We start from the raw sequence: 9,345 nt of genomic DNA, 5'->3' as shown, positions 1-9,345 counted from the left end.
GTGTCACCTAATAAAGGTGACCTACAATCTGTTGGCAGTATGGATGTGACGCAGCTTTTACAGGACATACAAAAAACAATGGTGAGCATTCTAGATGAGAAATTGAGGGATATTGCTACTAAATCCGATTTAGAGGCTGTCAACACAAATATAATCAGCCTTAATCATATAGTCGAAAAGCTTTCAGAAGAAAATAAAACTTTAAAAGAAAAAATAATTAAATTGGAGCATGAAAAACAAACCGACCACGATGAGCTGATGCGGCTAATTGACGCCAATAAGGAGAAAAACCTAATTTTCAAAGGCCTAACAGTTCAGCTGCCACCCAAGGAAGCTGTCACAAAACTGTGTGAAGAAACTCTTGGCATAAACATTGTAGTCCGTAAAGCTAGAGTCATATCACAGCGGGAAAATAAAATCAACGTCTTGGCAGAGATGACGTCAGAAGAATCGATTGGCCTAGTTTTCCAAAACATACACAAACTTGCAAACTCTACGATTAGAATTGAAAAAGACCTGAACAAAGACAGACAACGGCATAGAAAAGCTCTTCTTTTAATAAGGAAACAAATTCTCTCGATAGATCGTTCGCATAAGGTACTCGTTCGAGATGATAGAATACGCATTGGAAACAAGTGGTGCAAATGGAACAAAAATGGAATCCTAAAGTGTGGCAATGAAGAGGCAACTACTACTCTCAAATTTATGTATGGAAGCAAACTTGAAAACCTTAATCTTAACTTATTAAGCATCATGAATGAGATAGATCAAAACAACCATATGGCAAAAAACTAAAGAACGAATACAACACATTAACAACAACTACAGAGGAAGCTCCATCAACATCATGGAATACAGAATCTACATACAATCTTTTTAAGCTTCAAATAACTTTTTGGAATGTACACGGTATTGCAAATCTTTTTAACGAACCAAAAATTGCTGACTCGCAGATCATATCTATCTATGAAACCTGGTCAACAACACCTTTCAATACTAGCCTTAGTCCTTGGTGCAACTATGATGCACTGACAGTCTCAGCAACAAGGGAAAAGTCCACTGGTAGAGCTAGTGGTGGTATTGTATCTCTAGTTAAAAAAAATTTAGCAAAAAGTTGCGAAATAAGCAAAACAAATTTGTGGATTTTCAACTTTTATTGTATTAATAATTTTAATTTTATTTTAGGTTCATTGTACATTAAACCACATTATGATATAAATATTGCTTTAGAATTGCTTCAACCATTAATCGATGAAATAATTAAAAAATATGCAGGGATCCCTTTAATAATAGGTGGTGACTTCAACGCTAGAGTGGGTGAAGAGGGTGCTCAAGAATTCTTATCTGAAATTAGTTCTATTTTCATATCTAAAAGAAGATCTCTTGATTCAATCTTGAATACGCGTGGTAAAAATATATTAGAATTTATAGAAAATAATGGCTTTATTTTGCTTAACGGTTGCACAGACGGTGACATCCCAGCAAGTTTTACATTTTCAAACAAAAATGGAAACAGTACTATTGATTTAATTTTGGTCAACGTCGCTGCAATCCCATTTATAAAAAGCCTAGAAGTACAAGCGCTTGCTTCTGGCTCAGACCATTTCCCGGTAATCCTAAAACTTGAATTACCTATCGGCACTAGTAATATAAATTGTATAAATGTAGCTTCTTGTAAGCAAACCAGGATACAAAAAAGTTTGACATTTTTACAATGCACATGAACCGTTGTCTTGAATCATTAAACATGAATCATCACTTCTGTTCTTTATCCATTGACCAACAAAGTGATCTAATCATATCCTCCATACAAAAATCAGCACAAGCATCAGAAATGGTAATTACAAAATCCTTTATGCCTCCTTATTATACTTCTCTGCCATGGTTTGACTCAGAGCTACGGGCCTCAAAGAAAAATCTAAATCATGCCCTAAAACAGTGCAAGCGTCAAAGCTTTTCACCTGAAACCAAAACGGTATACATTGTTTTAAAAGCAAATTACAAAAAAATGCTGTCTGAAAAAAGAACGGAATATGAAATTAAGGTCAAAAATAAGTTCTTTAATGTAAAAAGTTCGAAAGACTTTTGGAATCTTATTAAATCGTACAATCGAAAACCTTTTGTCAACAACCCCATACCAAATTCTGTTTGGAAATTCTTCTACGAACAAATTTATCCACCTCGTCCTACCATTGAACATATACTGTCTGAAAACTTTATCGAAGCGCTGGATCGGAAATAACAATAATTGAAATAAAAACAGCAATAAATAAAATCAAAATCAATAAGGCTCCAGGCGAAGATACGATTACGGCAGAGTTCTTTAAGAATTTATCTAGTCAATGGATTTATATCCTACAGTCTGTATTCAATAACATTCTCTTAACTGGAAGCACACCAGCTTCTTGGTCACGATCCGTACTTGTTATGTTACACAAAAAAGGTGATATAAACTCACCCGAAAACTATAGAGGCATTGCTCTATGCAATATTATCTTAAAAATTTTTACCCATATTCTGCATGATCGCCTCTTGCCATGGGCGGAACAACACAATAAAATTCCTGAGTCGCAAAATGGGTTTAGAAAAAAAAGATCATGTACTGATAATATTTTTACTCTTCAAACAACAATTCAATTACATCTACGTCTAAAAAGTAACTCTGCTTACGGACTTTTTATTGATTTCAAAAGGGCATTTGATTCTATTGACCAGATGCTGCTCTGGCAAAAACTTCATTCGCAAGGTATAAGTTCGCGCCTAATTAAAATTCTCCAATCTATTTACGACAAGGCTTTCTTCGTGATCAAACTTCAACAAAAAGACTCCGATCCTATCTCTGTTACTGAAGGCGTTCTCCAAGGAGAAATTCTCAGTCCTCTCCTTTTCATATTGTTTATTGCTGATCTTGAGAAAGAACTAAGGAATGCAAATATTGAAGGGATCAATATTAATGGTCTACACGATATTTTGATGCTGCTTTTTGCAGATGACGCCGTTGTTCTAGCCAGGTCCCCTATTATTTTACGAAAAATTCTATTAGCACTTGAAAGCTACTGCGAAAAAAACAAACTTGTTGTAAACACGGAAAAAACCCAAATTGTCCACTTTAGAAGAGGGGGAAGGCCAATAGCAGAAAATTTCTTTTACAAATGTCAAAAAATTTCTGTCGTGAAGTCCTACACATACTTAGGAGTAAATTTCTCAAGCTCCACATTAGGCAAATGTGCAGCAGAAACTGCCATAAGAAAAGGGAAAATGGCGCTCGGTACGGCAATACAAACTATAAGTAAATTTAAATCTGATTCTTGGGAAGGTCGGGCTAAACTTTTCGACTGTACTGTATCCGTAACACTTTTATATGCATCAGAAGTGTGGGGTCTACGTTACTGTGAATCACTAGAAATCGTTCAATCAACGTACTACAAACGTTTGTTAGCACTCCCCCAAGCTACGAACAATGCAGAACTTAGACTTGAACTAGGCCTTGTAAAAATCTCATATAGAGTTTTCAAACGCGCAATCGATTTCATTATACGAATTCTCCAAATGGACCAATCAAGATATCCCAAACAATGTCTCCTTCGTCTCATTTACCTACACGTAAATAATTCTTCTACATGTGAATTTAATTGGGTTACACAATTTAATGAGTTTCTTAAAGTTGTAAATATGACAAACTTGTGGAAAACACCGACTGCAGCAACTTGGATTGATAACCGAACTACGGCCCTTGAACGCTATCATAGATATCTTAAATTCAAAGACATTCTAAAATCCGCCAACTCACAATCCATGAATTGCAATTTATTAAGACCCCTGGATGACAAACCTGCCTGCTACCTCTTTGACCGTAAGCAATTTTTTATGGCAAAGGTTATCGCCCAATTGCGGTTGTCATCAACTCACTGCACTCGTTTTTGTATTAACGGGCAAATTCATAGACTCGAAATCAACAACCTTTGTACACTTTGTAATTTAAAAACTGAAGAAACGTTGAATCACTTTATGTTTGAGTGCCCTATTTTACTCCTCAGTAAGAGATCACCATCTTAGTTTCTTACTTACAGTCTTTAGAGACAATAAATCTCTCATTTTCAACTGCATTGATCCGCAATCATCTAAAGCAATATTCACATATATAGTAAATAGTCTTAAAATCAGATCATTTATTATAAACGAATAAGATTTTGCAAAATTACAATTATTTCCCTACTATTTATTTAACTTAACCTTTTTTTTGTTTTTATCTAATATTTTTATTAAATCTAATTAGTAATATTTTTAATTTAAATTAAAAATAAGTATACATCAAACCTCCTTCTGTTACAACTATAAGTTCAGAAGCAGAAGTAAATAAATGTTGAATTGAATTGAAAACCACTACTGACGCAAGGCGGAGTATTGTGGTAACACCAAAAACATTATTATAAAACTGTCAAAAAAGAAAAAAACAAAAGAGTTCCAACGGTCGCGTCTCCCGTCATTATTATTGGAGGAAGTATTAGTCAGAATAATTTGTAATATTTAAATAAATTTAAGTCAGTTGTAAATAAAATAACTATTACAACCATAAAATAAAGTAATTTTTGATATTACAACATTGAATTGATACGGTTGTATGGTTTTTGAGCTCTGTGTTTTTTTTTTTTGTGAAAATTTATCTGTAAATGCATCGAATTATTTTGTAAAGTTGGCACAGATGAACAATATCTTTATACTTAGCGTTTTTGGCAAATTTGTAAACGCTTTAACTGAAAATTGTTTAAATAATTTAAAAAATAAATTCTAAAAACTTATTTTGTATTTGCAAAACACGCGCCGTTAATTTGGTTTTGTTTTTTGTACACACAAAACAGCTGACAGAGATGGCAATTAATTGATTTTTGATTTTATTAAAGAAAAGCTTATAATCAACTAATAGAGACAGCAAGTAAAGCTTAAATAAGCAAGTGCGAACAGTGTTGTAAACTGTTAAATTACTACACAAATATTGGGATTAAACAATTAATTTTAAATTACCTTAATAGCAGTATGTTACAATTTATGTGTGAAGAGTGTGTGCAGTATATTCACAATACTGATTTCGCAATTAGGCAAATACAAAACAGTGTAGAAAAAAATCAATCGTACTTAAAAGCGTACAAAGCTGAATTTAAAGAGGTTCTTAAGATTAATAGAAATGAAATAAAATCCTTGTCCTTGAGGCTAGATATAGTGAAAGAATAAAAAACTTATTAATATTCAAGAAAATTATGAAGAAAAAATTGGCTCCCTTGAAACAAAATTAGCTGATATGACAAAAAGTGCAAAAGAACTTGATGAGAAAATGTGTACAGAACCTATTAACAAGGATCAGTCTAGTTTTGTTACCTATACTGCTAGTTGAAATCAGGATTAAATAAAAATGTGCCAATCACTCTTAAGTCAAAGAATAAACAGCAAAGTGAAGAAACAAAAAAGGAATTAAAGCTAAAAATAAATCCGTCAAATCTAAATGTTAAAATTCATGGTTTTATGAGTGCACAAGACGGAGGAGCAACAATTAAATGCGATACTATTAAAGAAAGAAAAATTTTAGCTAGTGAAATTAAAAAAAAACTCAGTGACAATTATGACATTTCAACACCGGATATGCGTAATTCTAAAATATTGATATCTAGAATGTCTGAAAAATTAGATAACGATAAAATTATAAATGCAATTAAAAATCAGAATGAGATCGTTTTTCGTTCAATTGAAGTGCTAAAGGTATATGAATCATATAAAAACAAAAACATTTTTAATGCTATTGTTGAATTAGATAGTACTGCATTTGCTAAAATAATGAAAGAGCGTACAATTAATGTGGATTGGGATGGATGCATTGCTTATGAGAATTTTAACGTAATGAGGTGTTTTAAATGTTGGGGCTTTAATCATGAAGCAAATGTCTGCAAAGAAAACGGAGTGACATGTGCAAAATGCAGCGAAATTGGACACTCTCATAAAGAATGTGTAAACAGCACTGTAAACAGTGCCCTATCTGGAAGGATGTGCGGCCCTTCTACAATGTTGTTTTTACATGTACCACTTAAATTAAAAATGATAAATTGAAGTATATAAGATGTTTCATTAAAAATAACTGTATTATATTAGGCAACGATATATTCACAACATAACATTTAATAATTCATCAATAAATAATGCCTCTACGAACAGAATAGTATTGAAATTTAACAATTAAAAATAAAAATATAATTATTTAATTAATTGATTTATTCGACAGCTGGTTTATGATTTCGTTCTAATATAAACACAGCAAGTAAAATTGTTAATAAAAAACTTTCATAGTAAAAGTAATAAAACTCCAGAAAAATATGCAAACAAAAAAGTCAAGTACGGCTTTGGATCAGTTGGTTAAGGTGCGCTGATTCTGAGCTTCACATTTGGCAGGACCCGAGTTCGATTCCTGGTACTTGCAGTCTCAAAAATAATTATTTACGAATAATTAAATACAAGAACTATTTCCAAGACCACTGATGATGGGTATTTGGCAATACTCGAAACAGCTGAATGGTCAGCCAAAAATTCAATTAATTAAAATAATATAAAAAAAATAAATTTTTGTTGTAGTTCACTACTGTTCGAAAAACCTCTTTATAATTCATTAACAAAATAACATATTATACAAATTAAATAAATAATTTATATATAAGTTTAATATTATATCAATATGGAATAAATACAACTTTTCACATATATCTTATAACATCAAACCAACTTTTTTCACACAAGAACCATACCACTTACCAAGAAACCAAGAACTACTTAGAACCATACATGTTTATGCAATGATCAAACACAATCGAACACACTTGTAACGTATAAATGTGCGGTCAGCTACTCCTCACACAAAGTGGTTATTATTCGCTGAGCAACAGCTAAAACGGGAAGGACGAAATTTGAAAGAAATGCATGGTGATGTGAGCTGCAAACTTTAGCCGCACATCTAACCGCTTCAGCAAGTCAACATGTTGAAGTTTTATACATGTAGTTGATATTCGAATAGAACAGAAAATACAATATACAATTCCCAATCTTTATTTCTCATATTTTAAGCTAGAGCACACGCACATTATTTTGTATTATTCTACTTTTATGCACACTTATGACAGAAATTTATAAATGCAATTGCTAAAAGGGGAAAGACGAAATATAATAGAAATGTCTTGTGATGTGAGCTGCAAACTTATGAGCACAACTATGGACTTTAGTAGCTAAGTGAAGCAAATTAAATGAGTTTTTATAGACATTTACATTTAATTGTTTTTGCTAAAACTTTAATCTTTAAAAATATATTTATGAAAATGTAATAAACAATATTAACTCTTGATTTAAAGATATTTAATAAATTTATGTATATTATTTGACAATTTGCAAATTATGTTAGAGTGTGCGTTGCACACCTCCGCACATTAGAGCAGTCGTCACTGATTGTAAAATGTATAAATTGCGTGAAGATGATAAAAACTTATAATCTCAAGAATATCTCTACGGATCATGATTGCAGGGACATGAACTGTAAAACGTTACAATAAAGACTTAAAGACTCATAAAATCTTAATAAACATTCTTTGTGCTTAAAACAGTGATTTCAATATTGTTTATTTTAATGCTAAAAGCCAAAATGGTCTTAAACTTAATCAAATCAGTGTTTGAAGACTCCAGTGTTGACAATATTTGCTTTCTTAAACATGATTAGATAATGAGATCAGTAGTTAATATTTTTGTATAAAATATTATGTTTTAAATCGCCACGATAGGAAACACAGAAAAGGTGGTGGAATTGCAATTTATTGCAATTTTTATTTAACTAGTCAGTTAATACCTTCTGACCAAAAAAAAGAAGAAAGGTCTATTTTTGAATTCCCACGCCTATCCATTCGGTAAATTTTTTTTCTTTTCACGCTGACAACACTATTACACACATTCTGTCAAAGTTTAATGCATATCATATGATTAGTTTTTGTTTGGCGTCTATACAAAAAGTCGAACAATTTTCGTGTAGCGATTTTTATAATGGATCAAAAATTAGAACGATGTGCGTGCATTAAATTTTGTGTTGCAAATGGATTCAAGTGTGCCGAAACTGTTGAAAAATGTTAAAAAGGCCTTTTGTGATTTGTGTGTGTCGCAACCACGAGTATACGAATGGTTTAAAAGGTTCGTGTTGGAAGATCGTTGTGAACCGATTAGAGAGATTGCAGTATTGATGGTCATCTCATATGGAATGGCCGAACACATTTTAACTGATACTTTGGATTTGAAACACGTGGCTTCATGGCTGGTGGCAAAAAAGCTGAATTTCATTCAAAAAAAGCGTCGTTTTTTCGCAGTTTTTGGACAAAAACTCCACCAATATCATCAACCAAGCACCGTACTTTCCAGATATGGTCCCGTGTGACTTTTTTCTCTTCCACCGACTTAAATTGCCATTGCGAGGAACGTGTTTTGAGACTATAGAGGCCATAAGGTAAAAATCGTTACACGAAAATTTTTCGACTTCAAACAAAAACTATTCGTACGATATGCGTTAAAATTTGAGAGAATGTGTATAATAGTGTTGCCAGCGTAAAAATAAAAAAACTTTGCCGATTGGTTAAGCGCGGGAATTCAAAAATTAAAAATTAAAGTTCTTTTTTGATCACAAGGTATGTACTTCGGATGAATCTGATATTGAATTTATTTGTGTGTCTATCAGAAATCATAGTAATAAAATTTTAGTTTCCTGTGTCTACAATCCATATAACCGATTCTCATGCGATCCATTATTTTACTCGCTTCTTTCAGTTGTACACATATATGATTTTATTGCAGTACTTGGTGATTTTAATTATGACTTTTTAGTGAATTGTAGTAAAGTTCTGAAACTAAAACATTTATTACCCATGATGGGCCTAAGTATCATCAATAAGGCTTAACCAACTAGATACTGTTACAGTGTACCACTGTATATAGTTGCTGTATCGGATCCTAATAAAGTCTTACTGTTCGATCAAATGTCTTTTGTATCTGATCATAATCTACTATTTGCTGCATTGGACTTTAACCCAAGCAGGAAATCTAGTCCTAGTTCTTTTTCTTATAGGGATTTTAAATCAATTGATACTATCAGAATAGTTAATGAATTAAATACTGTTGATTGGAGTGATTGTTGGATTTTTTCAACTTCTGACGATAAGTTAGATAAATTTAATAACATATTTTGTCAATTTTTTATCGAGATGCTCCGCTGCGGACTATTATTATTAAAAGTTCTTCCTGTGCTTGGCTAAACCCTCAGATTAGAAGAAAGATAAATTA

Source organism: Teleopsis dalmanni, chromosome 1 (genome assembly GCF_002237135.1).
Source record: "Teleopsis dalmanni isolate 2A chromosome 1, ASM223713v2, whole genome shotgun sequence".
In the NCBI taxonomy this organism is placed as follows: domain Eukaryota; kingdom Metazoa; phylum Arthropoda; class Insecta; order Diptera; family Diopsidae; genus Teleopsis; species Teleopsis dalmanni.
Note: the sequence above shows the minus strand (reverse complement) of the source record.